The following is a 21705-nucleotide window of genomic DNA, read 5'->3' as shown; positions in this document are numbered from 1 at the left end:
GAATCTTTGCGTTTGTGTGTTCAAGCTAAAATAAGAATCATTTGTGTTCAAAATTACTTCTGAATACCTACCAGCCAACATAATTTGCTTACTTAGTATACCTTGGGGCCTGCATGTATGTAGGAAATGAAGCTAGGAAATGAGACTTGTGAACAAGCTGAAAGGGAAAAAAAACACAGGTTACCTTGAATGATACAACACCAGATTCCTTGTAATCTAAACTAACTCCTCAACAGCAACAATGTAAAGAAAGAAAGAAAGACAGTTACTGTGTTCTGTGAACAAAGCTGTGCTCTCAGATCTATGTGTTCCAACTCATGGCATCCTGAGTTACACCATGTGTTAGGATATTATTATAGAGTTTAGAGATGTAGAATTAATTCAATATTTTTGAAATGCGCTATTGGCCAAAAGTACAAAATCTTTTAATGAACAACAACAAAAGCAACCAACGACAAATGAGGGAGAATAGCATAATAGTCGTGATCAAAGGTTTTGGGCTGGAAAAAAAACACCTGTGCTTAATTTCATCACAGTTTTGAGCAATTCTTAACTTTTATGACAACAATAATAATATGCAGAATTGGTAGGTAGCTGATATAAGATGTAAAATTCTCAGGGCAATGCTTGGCTCATAGTGAGTCTTCGGTAAATAGAAACCAGCATTAGAAATTATAATGGGGAGGAAGAATGAAGGTAGAAGGAGGGAAAAGAGAGTAAAACATAATCAATCATCAATCAATCAATTAATCAATCAGAACAGAATAAAATATGGTTGAACGCTTAATTTGATCTCAGAAAGAAAAATGCTGCTCAGACAAAAAGATAATTTAAAAATTATAAGAGACAAAAGTTTATGGAAGCATCTGCATAAAAATTTAAAAATTCTGCACATAAGAACAAAACATACACAGAATTAAAAGGCAAGTCAATTGCAATTATTGGCAGCAATTATTTAGAAAAGAGGAAAGGAGAGAAGCCAGAACAGGAATACCATTGCACTTGTAATTGTGCTAGTATTTATTTTTGTCTTTCCTACTTCCTCTTTTAAATTTTTTATCTATCTATCTATCTATCTATCTATCTATCTATCTATCTATCTATCTATCTATCTATCTTTGAGATGAAGTCTTGCTCTGTTGCCCAAGCTGGAGTGCAGTGGCGTGACCTCAGCTTCCTGCAACCTCTGCCCTCCAGATTCAAGCAATTCTCCTGCCTCAGCCTCCAGAGTTTCTGGGATTACAGGCGCCCACCATCATGCCCGGCTAATTTTTGTATTCTTAGTGGAGATGGGGTTTCACCATGTTGGTCAGGTGGGTCTCAAACTCCTGACCTCAGATGATCTGCCTGCCTCAGCTCCCAAAGGGCTGAGATTACAGGCACGAGCCACTGTGCCTGACCTATTTATTTTTTAATTGACAAATAAAAACTATATTTTTATGGTGTACAAAATGATGCTTTGGTATGTGTATTCATGCTTAGCATTTTAATTAGAAATTGGAACCACATTCACAAAAGATAATGTATAATTATAGAAATCATAACTATGCAAATATTAGAGGGCATTTACTATATACATAAGTCTAACTGATATTGGCAAAGAAACAGTGTATATCAGGAAGGGTCAGTGCTTGGTGGCTTCTTAGAGTTAAGGGCATCACATTATGGTTTTCACTTTAGTGCAGGAAATCCTGTAGGTTTGTTGCTCAAAGCCATGTATAGAGTCAGAATTCCTTGTTTGTCCCACATGGCTGGGTTTTGTGATGTCCAGGCAAGATCTTATATTTGGAATTTGTTATTTTATTTTCCATTTGGCTGTCAGTTGGCCACTTCTCAGGAATGTTATGAAGGAAATCCCTATATTTGATGATCTGATATTGAAAATATCTAAGGTCATTGGCCTGTGATTACACCTGGTTTATTTTATCTTACTTAGAGGTTGTAGTGCACATTAGAACCTTAGAATACTATGCTCCCTTAGAGACATTTAGGCTCACACCATATCTGGAACAAATTCACGTGTCTAAATGTCTCTAGGGGAAGACAATATTTATAACAAGCGACTGCTTTCGGTAATACAGTGAAATACACGAATACGTTCTTCAGTGCATTTTTCCCTGTGCTACACTTTGTGCTTTTTAAACTAAGTTTTTAAATTTGCAATTTGATCTACCCAACAGTTCCCCATAAATAGTAAACATTTATAGTTTTCTGATTTCTTGCTGGAATTATATTCATATCCAGATCTTCATTATTTTTCCATTTCCAAATTGGTGTTTGTTCACCTACCTCTGACTTATGAAGCAAGTTCTCCTCCAGAAAATGTTTACTACTAATATATATATATATATATATATATATATATATATATATATGTAGTAAAATATATATGTACACACACATACATATATACACACACACAAATACACTCACACCAATGCCGCTGTTCAATTAAGATAATTTTGCTACTAATAACATTTAGACTTAACAAATAGAAGTTTCCCATAATATAATTATCAGCCTGATAACTATGAAAATCAACTGGTAAAACTAATGGTAAATATGTAAAAATCTGGGCTAGTACTATAGCTAGAAAGGCTATAGTGGTACTCTATGTTGGATGTCCCTATCTTGCCTTAGGGAACTTTTAAAATAATACCAATGTCTTGGTTACAAACCAATTTTAATGCTGAGTATCACTAACCTTATATATGAAATTTTATAAAAAGGCCAGTTGGAGGAGTTAAATACTATATGTCTTTAACATTCCAAATTAATCACTATTCACAAATAGCTTAGACATAAAACATGTAGAAAATTCGTAAGATTCTCTTTGACTGAAAGGTAGCCGTAATGGAAATGGACATATAAGCAAAATCATTTTATACAGTATTGCTATGATCACTATGTCAATATTTCATTTCCTACAGAGCTTCCTATTTACTTGGCACTTAAAGAAGAAGGAGATCACTCTTCTCCTTCCTTCAAGTCAAATGGACAGGAAATACGGAGCCATGGGGGAATTTAGGAGGGGTACAGGTTGCGTTTTAGGGAAAATGGAAAGCTTCTTCTTGGCATCCTTCTTCATCAGAGGAACAATAAATGCTCTCATCTATAGTCCTTTTCTACTCTCAATTTCCCCATGGACTACCTTGTCGTTGGAGTCTCATTGACTCAGAATAATTGGATATGGCCTGTTCTGTAATGAGTTGGCTGCCATCACGATAACCATTGCATAAATACCTAATGAAATGAGAGCTGTCTCCTCCATGCCCAGCCAAGCTGGTTGCCTCCCGGCCAAGAGAACATCCTAGAGGAAACTGCACAGACTGCATGTCTTCTGCAGAAGTTCACGTTAATAAAGTTTCAAACTAATGGCATTTTTTTTTTCCACAACCAATCTCAAGGGCGATGACATTAACAGGGATGCTTGCTGGAGTCTAGAATTTGACTAATGAAACACTCATTAGCCATCTCCTTCAGTGTTTATCATGTTTAAGACTACCTCACCAGTGAGGCAACTGGAATAAAATCAAAGGCTAAATGGAAAGTAGAAATTGAAGTTCACTTTTTCTGGTCAAGAGATTCACACTGAATATTTTCTATTTATAAATAAGGCAATGGTATGACTTCTTGTAAGAGAGTAGTTGTCTTCTAAAATTGAGATAACTTGAAATGTGATACTTCACATGGCTTTATCAAATAACATCTTTAGTTGCATATCATAGAAATGGACTGGCTGCCTTAAACAGAAAAATGATTAATTGTGTGGATTTTGAAAAGTACAGTGACTTGATAGGAAGGCCAGGTTTTTAAACTAAAGATAGGAATTAAGGCAGTTCTGAGAATCTAAGTAGCATAAACTCCTCAATAAAGATATCAGAATGCAATGTCTGGAGTAAATGTGTTACAAATACTTTTCCTCCAGCCTCTTGGTGACAAGTTGACTGAAGTAACTCTGACCTTATGTTCTCCCAGGTTCAAATTCAGTAGGAAAGAAAGTCCTGACAACATCAGTGAATGTTTCCTTGGGTATCATTGGCTCCAAAAGTCAAGTACTTATTTCTGAAGTAATTACTCTGATTAAAAGATTGTTCTTTGCTCACCCCTGAAATAAGAAAAAGGATAGAATCCACTCCATCTGAAACTCAGAGTCTAAGAGTTGAGAACAGATGGTTCTTTCAAAGAAAATTGTGATGTCCAGAAATTGTCAGAATACTTGTCACAAAAGAACACGTAATTCTAGGAAGGCAAAAAAGAAATGCGTACTGTCCTGCAAAATATAGTCTCCACAAAGGCTTACAGGTAGAAGTTAAAAGACAATGAAGAGCAAAGAAGCATATGGACAGTTGTTCAACAATATGTGTCATTAAGGAAGTACAAATTAAAACCAAAAATGACCAAAATCCAAAACACCAAAAACACCAAATGCTGGTAAAGATGTGGAGCAGCAGGAACTCATTCACTGCTAGTGGGAATGCAAAATAAGAGTCGCTTTGGAAGACTGGCAGGTTTTTTATACAATTAAAAATACTCTTAACATACATTCTAACAATTTGAAAACTTATGTCCACCAAGACCTTGCACATGGATGTTTATAGCAGTTTTATTTATAATTGCCAAAACTTAAAAGCAACCAACATATGTTTCTGTTGGTGAATGAATAATTAAACTGAGGTATGGCTACACAATGGACTATTTTCAGCATGAAAAACAAATAAGCTATCAAGTGGTGAAAAGACATGGCTTCATAAGGAGAAACCTTAAATGTGTACACTAAGTGGGGAAAGCCAAGCTGAGAAGGCCACAGATTCTATGATTCCAACTATATGACATTCTGGAAAAGGCAAAAATGATAAAGACAGGAAAAAAGATCAGCGGTTGCAATGGGTCACAAGGGCACAAGAGAAGAATAGGCAGAGCACACAGGATTTTTAGGGCAGTGAAAAGATTCTGTATGATACTACAATGGTATCATTACACCTCTGTTATAATGCACAGGATGTATGACGCCAAGAGTGAAACCTAATGTAAACTATGGACTAGGCGATAATTATTTGTCAATGCAGAGTCATCGTTTTTAACAAATATACCACTGTGGAGTGTGAAGTTGACAGTGGTAGAGGTGTGTGTGTGTGTGTGGGGGGGGGGGGGTGGTTAAGGGATATACGGGAACTCTCTATTCCTTTTTCTCAATTTTTTTGAACCTAAAACTCCTCTAAAATATAGTCTATTAAGAAAAAAACATATATGCCGGTCCCAGAAACCAGTACTATACACTTTTCCTGACTTCCTTCTTGGCCTTCTCCTTAGCACCAAGGTCCCTGGTACACCACAAAAACCCAAGACTTGAAGTTAGCTGAGTTTTAATTCTGCCAGCTTTTCCCTTACCTCTGTGACCCTGAGCAAAATGCCTAACCTTCACATTCGGATATAAAATGACATAAATCTGTACAAACTACATAGTTAAACATCCAGTAACCATAAGCAATATTTATTGAGCACATACTATGTGCCAGACACTAAAATAAGCACTTCATGTACAATAACTAATTTAATCTTCACTTAACCTTGTGAGGTAGTTACTGCTGTTCCCATTATTTTAGAGCTAAATAAAGGAATGCAGAAAGTGATTAAGCACGTTTCATAAAGTAATATGGCCAATAAGCATGAACGTTGGAATATGAGCCCAGACAATCTAGGTTTAGAAGCTTTGCTTTTACCAATACACTGAATTCCCTGCATATGTCATGTCCATGCAGAGTAGGGTTTAAAAGTTTTAATTTCCTTTTCTTTCTCTATCCTCTCTCCATTGTGCCTCTTGAATCACAGGAGTTCCACCAACTTTGTATCATTTTTTTTTAAAAGCTTACAAATCAATAAGTGGAGGGAAATTAAAGTAGTATTAGGAATTCTAGATTCCAAATAACTGTTTTCATTAGGTTGTAACTTTGAATAGATTTTTGTTTTTGAGTAAGGAGATGGATAACTGGGTAATGTATCTAAGATTGACACTGGGCCAGCATTTCGACTCCTAGTTAATTCGTCCTATCTCTAACTCTCTATTTACTTTCTCCTTTAAAAGTAAGAAGGACAGCATAAAAATAATGTCTAATTCAGGCTTTTGGTATGAACTGGTTTTAGGTTTTGAAGGGTTATCTATTTATGGAACAAAAGAGTCTTAAGTGAGGCTCAAGAAGAATTGAAAGAGTAATAACACTTAACACTGGGAAGAATGAATATTCAGAAGAGGAACTTTTAGCTTCTATTACATAAAAAAAAAAAAATCACTGCTCCCTTCTTCTGTTCATAGATGCATATTAGTTTATGTGACAGATTTATTACTGAGTCGAGTATATCAAATGTTGGTTAACAATATTCACTCTCTGAGTTTTCTGTTCCGGTAAGGTAAACCCATTTTTTAAAGTAGCTAATTCTTTTGTAATGTCCAAGGTTCTTTTATTGTGGTTGTTTTGTTTTGTTTCAGTTTTCTGGCTGTTGCATATATCTACCTCAATTGTTGAGTTTCCAAAGATAAGGCAAGCCTCCTTCCTTCCTACATTTCTTCTTCCTTCCTTCTTTCTTTGAGAAACATTTATTTAGACACTGGTGGGGGGAGGGGAATAAAGATGAATAAGATATGGGTCGTAAAAGATCAGAAACAGAGTTAAACACAATTAACATATGGGAGTTGGCTCATCAGAGCAATGACGCTGACTGATCTGCTCACTGAATACTCATCAGTTCTCCTCACACTCCTTTTACACCTAGGTGGGGCCATGTGACTGACACTGACCACCAAGCTCTGAGTGGAAGTAAAGCTTGTCATTTCCAGGCTACAGTATGTAATTGCTGGTGCAAGACTTTCCAGCAAACACTTGCCTAGAGACTCAAGAAGCCACATATATCTGGATTGTGTTTTTCCGAAATGGGGGAGACACCCTCAGCATAGATTGACTGTTAATCACGCAGAATTCAGCTCCCCACTATCCAACACAAGACGTGAGCCACGTATGAGGAGTAGACCTTTGCTGCTTGAAGGAACTGAAAACTCAAGGTTAATTTAGGGACTCAGCATGGTTAATCCTAATCAGACTAATACATTTATAACATGGGATGGAAAACACAGGAAATAATAACATTTATGTAGATCTAACTATCGGCCCAAAATTATTTTAAGTATATAATACGTATCACTTCACGTCATCCTCACAACAATCCAATGAAGTAGGTACTACCATTATTTCCATTTTACAGATGAGTAAATTGAGGCACAAGCAGGTAACCAACTTGCCTACAAATATATAATTAAACATGTTGGAACTGGGAATTAAACCCAGGCCATCTGGCTCCAGGGTTTATTACCTTAACGACAATGTAATTAGAAAACTAAACAAATGCGCAATTGCACAATGGAAGTATACTGTCTCAAGGTTTCCTTCAATTTGGAATATTAATATTTAGAATTAACATTTGACATATTCCATTTGGAATATTATGTTGGTGCAAAAGTAACTGTGGTTTTGGTCATGAAAAGTAATGGCAAAAAGTGCAGTTGCTTTTTTTAAAAAATTGATTATACTTTTTATCCTTTAAGTTCTGGGATACATGTGCAGAACGTGCAGGTTTGTTACATAGGTATACATGTGCCATGGTGGTTTGCTGCACCCATCAACCTGTCATCTAGGTTTTAAGTCCCACATACATTAGGTATTTGTCCTATTGCTTTCCCTAACCTTGCCCCCAACTCTCTGACAGGCCCCGGTGTATGATGTTCCCCTCTCTGTGTCCATGTGTTCTCACTGTTCAACTCCCACTTAGGAGTTCATGAGAACATGAGGTGTTTGGTTTTCTGTTCCTGTAATAGTTTGCTGAGAATAATGATTTACAGCTTCATCCATGTCCCTGCATAGTACATGAACTCATTCTTTTTTATGGCTGCATAGTATTCCATGGTGTGTATGTGCCACATTTTCTTTATCCAGTCCATCATTGATGGGCATTTGGGTTGATTCCAAGTCTTTGCTATTGTGAACAGTACTACAGTAAACATGTGTGTCTTTATAGTAGAATGATTTATAATTCTTTGGGTATATACCCAGTAATGGGATTGCTGGGTCAAATAGCATTTCTGGTTCCAGATCCTTGTGGAATGCCACACTGTCGTCCACAATGCTTAAACTAATTTACACTCCCACTGACAGTGTAAAAGTGTTCCTATTTCTCCACATCTTCTCTGGCATCTGTTGTTTCCTGACTTTTTAATGATTACCCTTCTAACTGGCATAATATGGTATCTCACTGTGGTTTATTCAACCAATAAACATATGAAAAAAAGCTCATCATCACTTGTCATTACAGAACCGCAATTACTTTTGCACCAACCTAAATAGTATCATCTAGTCCCTGAAAAAATATTTACTGGGAACCTACCATGTGCTGACTTCTCTGTTCAGCCTCAATCCTATCCTAGGTGGTGGATAAATGAGAATCCCCAGGGGCATGTGAGAAATGAAACAGAGCGGCTTCAGGAGCCACTTGAAATCTCCTGCTTTCCAGAGCAACTTGTGTTGAAGCGCAGAGAAGGTGTTGAGGATTGTTACTTCAATAAATCCCCAAATTTGTATTAGTAAACAGTTAGTTCATCCTTAGCACAACCGACGCCTTGTATCATGGCCCAGCTCTCCTAATTTTTCAGCTTTCATTCTCTGTTTCTTGTTTAACACAATGGTCTGTATCGCATAGAATTCCAAATAGACATTAAGGCTACTTTTGTCATAAGGTAAATTGGCTTATAATTATACTAATTCAATTAATATTTATATTTTGCCATTTATAATAAAAATTTTCAACTATTTGGATGAATTCTAATGGGCAAATATTTCAGTAAACCATAACTGGGCTTCAAAAGCAATTTTTATTAAAGCTTGTAACATATGACTACACACATTTATATATGTGTTACAAGAAGTCTATTGACTCTGTAAATGGCAACAACTGTTAAAACTGCATTTTTATTTCTGCTGTTGCTTTTAGAAGTTGACCTTCATAACCTGGAATAAAGATATTGTCTTTCTTGGAATGCTGCTAAAGTCATAGTCAAATCAAATTGTGTGTGCATTGTTTTGAAATCCCCCCTCCCTATCTCCATCTACCTTCCCAGGAGGAAAAAATAAAAACAAAAAAAGAACAAAAACAAAGCTTGCCTCCACCTGGCTTTGAGCCAGGGAATAAGAAGAAAGAAGCTTTTGTTATTGATGCTATTTATAACCCTGAATTACTCTTGTTAGAATGATGGGGCCAGAGCAGGGGAAGATCTTTTGTTTGCTTAGTACAAACCGCATCTTCCCCCTCAGTAAAACCCTACTTAAGATCATATTAAACAGCCACTGCAGGTACCAGGTGTGGAGCTAAAAGCTGGGAAAGGACCAAGATATTTGTAAAGAAGGAATGGAGAGGAATTGCATTGCAGGCAGAAGATTTGGAAGTGCAAACCACCCTCTCACGAGATGGAGAACCAGTGGAGGATGGGTTATCTATCTGAAGCCTGTGGAGACTGAGGAGAAAATAAGTGTTTCAAGGGGTTTTGTCAAGTGAAACATCATGGGGGTGATGGTGGTGAATGTGAAGCCGTCCCACCTACAATACCTTTGATAAAATATTGTTCATTGGTATGGTTTGGCTGTGTCCCCACTCAAATCTCATCTTGAATTGTAGCTCCCATAATTCCCACATGTTGTGGGAGGGACCTGGTGGGAGATAATTGCATCATGGGAGTGGTTTCCCCCATCCTGTTTCTGTGGTAGTGAATAAGTCTCAGAAGATCTGATGGTTTTATAAGGGGAAACCACTTTCACTTAGTCTCTTTTCTTTCTTGTCTGCTGCCATGTAAGACATGCTTTTCACCTTCGACCATAATCATGAGGCCTTCCCAGCCACGTGGTGCAACTATGAGTCTGTTAAACCTCTTTTTCTTTATAAATTACCCAGTCTCGGGTATGTCTTTATCAGCAGTGTGAAAACGGACTAATACACCCATGAATGTCTTCACACAATGTTCTAGATACAAGTGCCTTCCTGTTTCAAAATTAGCATAGGATGAAAGCCAGGCTTGTCTCAGAAAGATGAGGGGAAGGGCACATCACCAAATTCTGCCATCAAAGCCACTTTTCCTTCAGTTCATTGGCTTTCCCAAGCTATAAAAGAAAAGTGTTTTCTTTGATTGGTCCTTTCATTATCTACACCTCCCTTGGAGCCTAGGTCTACTGTATTCATTCAAAACGAGTTGGTAGATTGGGGATGACCCAAAATTACAGGATTGAGGACATTTTCTCAAAATATACTACCATGCTGTTTTTACTGCTTTAACAGCAAAGCATCCAGACAATGCAGGTTTTTAGGATATTGTGTTTTTCCAGAGAAATGAAATGAATTAGTTCCTCAGTGGTAAATATAAAAATAAAAAGAGGACTTGTTTGATTTATAGGAAAACGTGTATCTAGCTATAAAGGAGAGAAAGAAAAATGTAACAGAAGACAAAACAAAAAAATTCATCTTAAGAGAGTAATGAATAATTATGAACTGTTGATTCAATTGGGAGGGTAAATTATTTTGGTATGTCTGAAAATACAGAAAGCTGTAAAATCACTAGTGAGCATGCCATTGACTATTCTGGATTAAAGCAGCACCTGTTACCATTAAATGAAAGGAGAGAACAAGGAAGAATGTAATATTGTGTTTTATGCATAAACAGTGTTCCAAGAACTTGCTACATGCAACAATTTTGTCAGATTGATTTTATGCCCATTTTAGCACTGAGGATAACTGAGTCTCAAAAGTTAATCAGCTTGCCCAGGGTGTGTAGAGAACATACAATTTAAGTTCACTGAAGAATTATTGAACTCTTAGTTTATGCCAGGCTGTATGCATGATCAGGGTCAGAAAACTTTGTAAAGCATCAGATAGTACATATTTTAGGCTTTGCAAGTCATGCAGTCTCTGATGCAATACTCAACTCTGCAGTTGTAGTACAAAACTAGCTGTAGGAGATATGTAAAAAATTAGAGTGGCTGTGTGCCAATAAAACTTTATTTACAAAACCAGGCAGGCAGCAGACTGGATTTGGCCTGGGGTTTATCAACTCCTATGATTGATGAGGAGGGTATGATGGTGAGAAAGTCAATTCATTAATCCCTCACAGAGTCTCTCTAATTCTAAAGACACTCTTTCACTGTTTTCTTGTATCTGCTTTATTTAGACAGTGCTTCCCCCCCAAAAAGCTCTGAGATTTTTTACCTAAAAATGATTAACTAAGAAAAGTAAATATTTGCAACATCTACACATCAGCACCCTGGTTCTTTTGCATTCATGCACCAGTGGGGTCTCCCAAGTCATCCAATGTATGAATTTTCAGTTTATCTCCATGTCTTTCCACAGTTTCCAATTCCAAATGCAAATATCCTTCTAGTTGATTTCCCATTAAACAGAGCCACATTATGATTCCGGGAAGACACATCAGGTTAGGATTATATTATTAGACTTATCTTCAGGGAACAGACATCTCAGAACATATGAAGTTGTCCATATGTTCATATGTACCTATAAACATTGGTGGCAGGCCCAAAGGAAGTTGTAGGGAGTACTAAATATATGAATTGATGACAATAGAGGCACAGCACCATTCTCAGGGATTTTGATTCAGTAGACCTGGGTCAGATTCAGTAATAAATATCATTTTCAACAAAAATCCTTTATGAAGTTGATGCATTTGATTAACTGTATCATCGTTGTAGTCCTATAGCTGGATTATTGTTTCGCTGTCAACATTCTTCAGATCTTGATTTGAGCATCCTTGCAACACTATTCCTCCTCTGTTCACTTAGCTCCTGTGTGGAAACAGGGATCCTTCAGGAAATGTTCTCCTGCCTCCTATGTTCTGCTTTGAATCCTCCTCCCGTTTCACATATTAAAACAAAGAATACATTTTGAACATTAACACATTTCTGAAAATTATTTTTCAGTCTGAATAACCTTTTGATGTCGATTACTTCCCTGTCTTAGAAAGGGAATCAATAACCAAGAGTCTTTTTAAAATGAAGTTTCTATTATAATAATTATGATTTATTATTTTTATGCTACTATAATTTCAGAATTTCCTTAAATAAATTAATTTCCAGTTTTACAACTTTCCTCCCAAAATGCAAATGGTAACAAAAATAAGAATGAAAAAAATGATAACAACTACCAGGTATTACGTACTTAATAGGTGCCACAGACTGTGTTAAGTACCATAAATGTATTGACTTTTTTATATGCAAACATAAAATTATAAAATTAGGGGTAAGCTTGAGAGCAAAATACTACCACAGTAAGTAATCCAAGTGGCAGTGCTGTCCCTTTGCTGCTTCTACTACAAAGTGAATTCGAAGGGTTGGCTTTTACTAGTTCAGATCTGTATTTTAGGTGTGAGCTCAATAATTGTTCTGAGCAGACTCTCTCTGGCCAAGCTGACTGCTGTATTCTGTATTAACTTTGTTTACCTACCAAAGGTGAATTGCTCTGGATGCCAGCAGAATTGGGTTTAAGAAGCCAGGATTTGGAGATAACCTATAAACACTGGGGGCAGTCCCAAAGGAAGTTGTAGGGAGTACTAAATATATGACTTGATGACAATAGAGGCACAGCCCCATTCTCAGGGATTTTGATTCAGTAGACCTGGGTAGGATTCAGTAATAAATATCATTTTCAACAAAAATCCTTAGTGATTCTGTTGCAGGTGGTCCTCAGATCACATCTTAAGAAATACTGATGTAAATAAAACTGTTTCAAACTGCCTCTTTCTTCATTTCCTTACTCCCTCTGCTAACCAAGTCCTCCCACTCAGTCCACTGAAAGGGCCAGGCTTGGTGATGCTGAGGTATGGCTTCCTCCCTAAAGCAGGTAAACAATACAAAAGCTTTCACGCTGAGCCAAAATGTTCACTTAATATCAACTTGTAACAGTCTCTTGTATTTTGTACCTAGATGATCCCTGATCCAAAACAATTTAAATTTGGAACAAAGCTGCCCATACTTTCTTAATTGCTGACATTATTAAGATTTTAAATCTGTATAGAACTAAAGTTTTAATGTTTTAATTGATGCATAATAGATGTACATATTTTGGGGGTACATGTGATTTGATACAGTCATATAATGTATAAATTGGTGTAATTGGGTTATTCATCACCTTAAATATCTTTTTTATTTGAGAAATATTCAAATTATTCTCTTCTAGCTATTTTGAAATGTACAATAGATTAGCATAAACTATAGTCATCCTACTGATCAGTTGAATACCAGTTATCATTTCTCCTATCTAACTGTGTATACTTGTATCCAATAATCAACTTCTCTTAAAGCTCTTCTTATTTTCCAGCCGTGCCTAGAATCTTGACCTAGTACTGGTGAACACTCATGCTCTGCATGTGTTTATAACACTTTTGATTTCTCCATGGTTGTGAGCTATTCCTCTGACTTGACACTTGGATAGACATCCTCCAATACCCATGCTGCATTTCATTTCCATCAAGAATACTTGTGTATGAGTATGAGCTCCTTGCTACATCTATAAAACTGGATTTCTAGCCTAGACTCATCTCTCCTTGCTCAGCTACTGGCTAATAGACATCTCCCCTTGCAAATTCCACAAAGATCCCAAATCCAATTTCACAAACAAACCTGATCCCCTTTTGGCATTTAAAAAAATCTTACTAATGGGTGCCATCACTAATCCAGTCACTAATGTTAAGCAAACAGCAACAACAAAAACTGGATGCCATCCTAGATCCCTTTATGCTTACCACACATCCCTTCATTTAATCCCCCAACCGTTCTCACAGGCACCAGTGTCCTAGGGTTCCATCTGGGCTTCCTAGCTCTAATCTCCCTCCTCTCAATTCCTTCTTCACATTGCTGCGGTCCAAACTGTCATAAAACCAAACCTGATTATGCCATTGCTTTTCTTTTCTCCTTAAAACACTTCAATGTTTTCACATTGCCAAAAGAATCAATTTCAACAACCATGCAATTAAAAAATGCATTTATAACCTGGAGACTGCCAATTTATCCCAACTAATCTCCATCTCCATCTCATTCCATGTATACAATCAAAATTATATATATATACACATATATATATATCCAGCTATAATAAGTACTTACAGTGTTCCAAATGCGCTGTTCTGCTTCTGGCCTCAACCACTGCAACTTAAATCACCATCATGTTTTGTCTGCACCTCTGTAAGAGACTCGCCTTTCCCCTTTCTCATCCCCTAAACATGTCCTCCACCCAATCCCCTAAGTTAATTTAGATAAAATAATAAGATCATGTCAGTCCTCTATTTGGCTCTCCAGTGGCTTCCTGCTGCACTGGATGGATGTTCACATTCCATCCATTAGTCTATAAGGTCTTTTATGATCTGATTCCTGCCTACCCTCTGTCCCTCCTCTCCTTCTCCTTCCATGCTCCCACTCTTTCTTTTTTTTTTTTTTTTTTTTTTTTTTTTTTTTGAGACGGAGTCTCGCTCTGTCGCCCAGGCTGGAGTGCAGTGGCCGGATCTCAGCTCACTGCAAGCTCCGCCTCCCGGGTCCACGCCATTCTCCTGCCTCAGCCTCCCGAGTAGCTGGGACTACAGGCGCCGCCATCTCGCCCGGCTAATTTTTTGTATTTTTTTAAGTGGAGACGGGGTTTCACTGTGTTAGCCAGGATGGTCTCGACCTCCTGACCTTGTGATCCGCCCGCCTCGGCCTCCCAAAGTGCTGGGATTACAGGCTTGAGCCACCGCGCCCGGCCTACCACTGTTTCAAATCACTCCAACCAAACTGACCTTCCTGATCCTCACATGAGTCAAGCTCATTTCTGCTTTAGGAACTTTGCTCTCAGAACCTTTCTGTACCTTTTCCTCCATGCTTATGCATGGCTGGTTCTTACTCCTTATTCAGGACTCAATTGTCACCTCCTCGGAGAAGCTCTCCTTGACCACACTATCAAACGCTGAGTGTCCTCCCCATATTTCTTTGTTACTTTACTGTGCATTATTTTCTTCATGCCATCTCTCACTTAGCAAAATCACCTGAATTAATTAGTTTACTAATATAGTCATGCCCCTCCCCCACTCAATTGTAAGCACACCATTTCCTGTCACAGAACACTAGTTCAATAAGCATTTGCTGAATGTCTCAATGGCTTTGCTTATGTTGTTCCTTCTGCTTCAAATAGGCTTCTTCAACCTTGGGCACTGACTACTTGCTAGGCTCTAGAATATTCTTCAACACTTAGTTCAAATAACTCTTCTGCTGGGAAGTCCTCTTTCACCCCAAACAGCATTGATCACATCTAGGTTTGCCTTGCTCCATGTCCCATTACAGCATCAAACTGCGTCATAATTATTTGCTTTCATGCCCTTCTCCCAAATTAGACCTTCTTGGAGTAAAGGCTGAATCTTATTCAACTCAGGATCCTCTGCATATAACATGGTTCTCCAGGGGCAGTAGATACTCAATAAATGTATCCTGAAAGAACAAATAAATCTGCTGCTGCCCATGCCAGAGTATAGATAAGATGTGAGAATAGTGATGATCATAGTGATGTAGCCTTAAGACTAATAAATAAGCTGAACTCAAGTCTCTCATTATATGTGTGTGTGTTGATTTTCATATGTATAGGAAGATACACACACGTAAAGTATGAATAATCCTCAAGTACAATGATTCAAATAAATTACACATAATTAATCCTCATTATATTGCTCAGAATATATTTTAAATATATTTGGTCACTGCTGATGCAACAATTGTAGCTGCAACTGTAGCTGTGGGTACTCATCTTTTTTATTTACGTATGCATGTAACTGTACTTACCTAAATTGATGGGTTCAGAATAAAGAAGGAGAAGTACGAAGCAATTCAAATATAATGCTTAGTTCAAGGGGGGTACTTTAAGTCTCTTCTTAATTAAAGAAATAAAGATTCTGGGAAACTAATCATTGAATTTGAATTTTGCTACTTAAAATTTTATGAAACATTAATGAATAAGATATAATGTCAATGTTTATATACATTCCTATAATTCTTAAGTATTTGCTTGCATCTACATATCTATTCAGTTTTGATTATGCCTTTTTGGCAGTTTTATCCAATGTATTTCTTTAGGGGGGAAAAACAACTTTTAACAATACTTATAAGACTCATGATTATTTCTCTCCTCTGCTGATTTGCCAACGAGCTTTAAAACATCTTTTATCACTCTTTCATTACATGGATGAATAAGCCTATTTAAGCATTTATTTACTAACTTTGCAGTTGCTCTAGTTTTCTAAATTTTGTGTTTTGAATCCTCTGCTGTGTCTGTAAAATGACCTTGAAGTGAAGTTGTATCTGCAAGTCACATACAGCCATGAGAGATCATAGAGATCGTTAAAATTTATTCAGACTTTTTGAGTATTTGCAAGACTGTGTGGGAAAGAAAAAGAGGAGGAAGAGGAGAAAGAAGAAAGAAAGGAAAGAAGGGAGGAAAGCAAGGAAATAGAGAAAGGATGTAAGACTTCAAATGCAAAGAAAAAAGTGCAAAATCCAGTCAAATGTTTTAGCTGGTTGAGAAATGAAAGCAGATAAGATATTACATTTCATAAAGTAAGAGGCCAATTACTTTTGAAAATTTTGAAGCCCACAGTATCTGCAGCTCCAGGTACCTTGCCGGCTAAGCTAAAATCACTGGGTCCAGCTTCTGTTATTTGGAAAGGCAATTGCCTGAGTGGCCATGAATCTTCCAATCTTAAGAAAATTAAAAGTAAGTAGCAATGATAAAAATAACCCCAGTTAAATTAATGCTAATGACCTGTCTGACTAGCAATGTGTCTTTCAATCCCAGATGAAAAATCACAAACAAAAACATTTAACAAAATCAAAACTATAATATTTGAAATTATAGAACTGGATTCTCATGTCTAAGGATTTGTACATTTAGGCAATTTATGTTTCTGAGAGGCTTAAACAAATTTAATCTAGTAGAGTGATAGTCTTGTATTGTAGTTTAAAATATATTTTAATCAAAATATAATATAATCAAGTAACTGAAAGACTTGTGATTTTAAGTTGAAATTTTAGTAGACTTCTGCTCAGTAATGGGAAATCTAAGATTTTTTTTCATTCATCGATTATAAATTTTAGGTTTTACTTTTATAAAAATTATTTAGTGAATAGAAAAGTTTGATTAAGTTAGAGAATTACCTCAAAATGAAGTAAAATATATTAATTTTTGAATAATATACCTTCTGTTACTACACATAATTAGCATTAATGAAATGGTAGTATGTATTGTTGCAATGCAGATGTGGAGTCCTTTGCTTAAAGACCAATAAATTATTTAGAAACCTAAGAGAACCAGATGATGCCTACTTTTTGCTGTACATAAATCATCCTATTTGGTAGTTGCTCTTGCTATCTACTTATAGATAAAGAAACTCTAGAAAATGGGGTAAAGGAATTTAAGTAACCTGATCATGTTTGCTCAGCTAATAATTTTAGGAACCAGAACTTTTACTTAGGGTTCTGTGATTTCAGTATGAAAGACATATTAAACATTGTAATACAGTGATATAAAGTAACACCACCTCTATCTTGTTTAGCACAATATCTTTTGCTCCTCAAATGGCAGGTATAAATGGGACCTTGGCAAATTGCAGGATTATTTGCTATTGGAAATTTTTGTTTAAGAGTGAAAAATAACCTTCGTTAATCTTTTATTTCCATACAGAGTTTCATAGATCAGCTATATTTAAGATAAGGCCAACTTTTACATGGACTACCTCTGAAAAATATAAATTGGATGCTATTTGTCTGAAGAAGTTAGGATGAGATTTGATATCCTTTTTTTAGTACACTAAATTTAGACAAATTCAAGCAATTCTTCTGAAAGTCACTGTGGGACAAAGATATTGGAAGACAAACTAGAAAAGTAAAGTAGCTGAGTGGAACATCTTTCTCACTTTGACCAATTATTTCAAAAGCCTCCAAGAGGTCAGATTACTTCGCTTTAGGTTTCCAAATGTATTAGGACATTTTCAGTGTAAAGGGACAGTTAGTCTAGTGAAAGTGTTGTTCCTTTGGCATTTTCTGAACTTTAAAGGACGCTGGGGTGTTTCTGGGAGTAGAATGGCAAGCCTTCTTTGGTGGGATTCTTGCTGGGCTGGTCACTAAAATGCAAGTGTAGTCCACGTTGAAATGAGTAAAACTATTGACCTACAGCTCAGAAGCTAAGAGACCAAGGATGACATAAACATAAACACTAGCCATTGCAAGGGACAATGCCATCTGGTTTGCTGTAGACGCTGTCAGAAATAGCAGACTCCTGAGATCCTCATTTTCACTCTTGGCAGATTGGAAAAGGCTAACGAACACTATGGCTCAAAGGTAAATAAACTTTCCTTGGAGGCTATAGGCTCCTCCTCAAAGTCAATGAGGCAAGGCAAGTACTTTTTAAAGTGAGTCCTTATTGAGGATCACTGGATGCTTCATTCTTGTGCCTTGCTCTGCCATAAAGCTTCTAGGGTGAGACCAATATGCCCAATCCAAAACATTCTATTTTTAATATTCCTTTTTAAAACTTTTTTTTTTTTTTTTTTTTTTTTTTTGAGACGGAGTCTTGCTCTGTCACCCAGGCTGGAGTGCAGTGGTGTGATCTCAGCTCACTGCAACATTTGCCTCCCAGGTTCAAGTGATTCTCCTGTCTCAGCCTCCAGAGTAGATGGTACTATAGGTGCCTGCCACCACACCTGGCTAATTTTTGTATTTTTAATAGAGATGGGGTTTCATCATGTTGTCCAGACTGGTCTCAAACTCCTAACCTCAGGTGGTCACCCACCTCGGCCTCCCAAAGTGCTGGGATTACAGGCGTGAGCCACCGTGACTGGCCTACAATGGTTATTTTATTGACTAAAACTAAATTGGTTTTCACATGCAAACAAAGACAGTTAACCATTCCCTGACCACCATCAAAAAAATGGGGTGGGAGGAGGAGTTTGTGACTCTGAGTTAGATAGAAGTTGAGGGAGTCTTCTCCCAGACAGAGAAAAAAAAATCCTCTGTTGTCTTAGAAATTGTGGCTGATAGGTTTCCTTCCTTCTGTTGTTTTCTCTTTGGACAGGAAAAATATGTAGAAAGAATGAGAAACGCCTTAAGCATTAAATTCAGTACTCTGAACAGTCTTACTGGGGAGTTGAACCCATGCCTGGATAGCCAGAGAGAGAATTACATTATTTGGAGGGCAGCTTGGGGTGGTGGCCATCCAGATATGGGAACTCAGAGAAAGGATATTTCTGGCAATGGCAGAAATAACATTGAGACTCAATATGTGTGGCAAACAGGATCCTTTTAACATATCATTGAGGATGGATGGAGAGGAAGAGAGTTATCTTTCTGAGAATCCGAACAGTAGTCAGCAGTCATTAGTTTTCTATTGCTGCTGTACTAAATTACCACAAACTTAGTGGCTTCCAAAATTGCAAATGTATTACCTTCTAGTTCTAGAGGTCAGAAGTCTGATGTGTGTCTCACTGGACTGAAATCAAGATGTCAGCAGGCCTGTGCTGCTTTCCCAATGCTCTAGGGAAGAGTTAGTTTCTGTGCCTTTTTTTTTTTTTTTTTTTTTGAGACGGAGTCTTGCTCTATTGCTCAGGCTGGAATGCAATGGCACAACCTTGGCTCAACTTCAACCTCTGCCTCCTGGGTTCAATCGATTCTCCTGCCTCAGCCTCCCAAGTAGCTGGGATAACAGGTGTGCATAACTAAATCTGGCTAATTTTTGTATTTTTAGTAGAGATGGGGTTTCACCATGTTGGCCAGGCTGGTCACAAACTCCTGACTTGTTTTTGATGCTGCCTGCATTCTCTGGCTTGTGCATGCCTTCCATGTTGAAAGCCATCAATGGTGAATTGAGTTCTCATATCGTATTACTCCAATCTTCCCTCTGACTCACTCCTCCACTCCTTAGGACCCTTGTGATTTCGTGGGTTCCCCACATATAACCCAGGAAAATCTGCCTATCTTAATGTCAAAAATTAACAACTTTATTTTTCTTTGCCATGTAGCAAAATATATTAGTAGGGTCCATGAATTAAGATGTGGCCACCTTGGGGTGCTTTCATTCTGTCTATCAATACAGCTGTGAGAAATATGGTGTCTGGAGCCATATTGTCTAGATTCAATCCCAATGCCACCACATACTAACTATGCAACTGTGGGCTAATGATAGAGTCTCTCCATGCCTCAATTTCCTCAATTGTAAACCACAGTGAATAATGCCTATCTCAGAAGGTTCTTCTAAGGAATAATGTGTTAATTTATGAAATGTGCTTAGAACTGCACAAGTACTCAATTAAAATGAACAATTCCAATGTCACCTACTTTACCAAGATAGAAGATAAAATTATTAAATATATGATGAATGCCTACAAGCTTCAGACTTAGGAGAATTTGACTGCAGTTATCAAGAATAGACACTTACAAGTGCTTCCTAACATATCTACACTCCAAATTCCCAAAGTGAATGAATAGCTCAGGAGATTCCAGGATCAAATCAGGTGGACACTATTAGAAAGCACCTACTTTGATCCCAGGATCTCCCCAGCCATTCATTCACTCTGGGACTCCGGGAATCCTTGCATGGGGAGAGCTTCTCACATATAAGCATAATGTTTATCTGCAGCTCTGCCAGTTTTCTTAGTCCTGCTTCTTTGAAGTCTAGCATTAAGTAGGCCTAAGATGCCATGCAAGCCACTGTCCACGTTACTGCTGGTCTCTCCAACTTGCATCTGCCTCCTTTTCTTACAAGGTCACAGAAAAACCTAAGCTTACCCTAGATTTTTCGGAACATAGTCACATAGCACAGCTGGTGGACTCCCTAGGAACACAGCGATTTCCATTGTTCCACAATCATCTTCTTCACAAGATAAATAGTCTCCTGAGAACTGGGGAGCTGAGATGCTGCAGGTGACATATGTATACAGACATTCAAGGTTCTTGGGATATCTTCCAGGTTCTAATTCAGGCCCGGATGCTAAGGCTTGTCCTGCTCTGCAAGACTTTTACTCATGGTGCTTTTCTCTTAAAAGCTTTATTGTTTTGTTTTTTTCATGATGGTCCTTATTACAGACATTTCCCTTTCTACTCTATATTCCCTTTCTATTCCCTCTGTATTCTTCCATTACTAATTACTACAACCTTAGAAGCTTAAAGAAACACAAATTTATTGTCTCACATTTTCTATAGACCAGAAGTCCAGTGGTCACTGCCACGTCTCTGTTTATGATCTCACAAACCTGATATACATGTGTCTGCAGGGCTGCCTTACTTTCTGAAAGCTCTAGAGGAATGTCTTTGATCTTGCTCATTCAGGCTGCTGGCTGAGCTTTGTTCCTTGTGCTGTGCAATTGAGATCCACATTTCTTTGATGTCAGCTAAGGACCATTCTCAGATTCTAGAAACTACCTGCATTCCTTGGCTTGTGTCTCCTTCCTCCATTTTCAAAGGCATCAATGGTTGCTGAGTCCTTCTCACATCACACTTATCTGACTCTTCTGTGTTTCTCTTCTGCTTTTAAGAATTCATGTGATTACATTGGGGCCACCAGGTTCATCTCCCCATATTGAGGTCCATAGCCTTCATCACA

The 21705-nt window shown here is 37.4% G+C and overlaps 1 long non-coding RNA gene across 1 annotated transcript in view; it reads left to right on the top strand.

Annotated features, from left to right (window-relative positions):
- The window catches only part of LOC115895606, a 38584-nt gene that overhangs the window by 11508 nt on the left and 5371 nt on the right, over positions 1 to 21705 (top strand). The gene's annotated exons all lie outside the window — the stretch shown is intronic.

Source organism: Rhinopithecus roxellana, chromosome 2 (genome assembly GCF_007565055.1).
Source record: "Rhinopithecus roxellana isolate Shanxi Qingling chromosome 2, ASM756505v1, whole genome shotgun sequence".
Taxonomy (NCBI): Eukaryota; Metazoa; Chordata; class Mammalia; order Primates; family Cercopithecidae; genus Rhinopithecus; species Rhinopithecus roxellana.
Note: the sequence above shows the minus strand (reverse complement) of the source record. Positions and strands in the feature narration are given on the sequence as shown.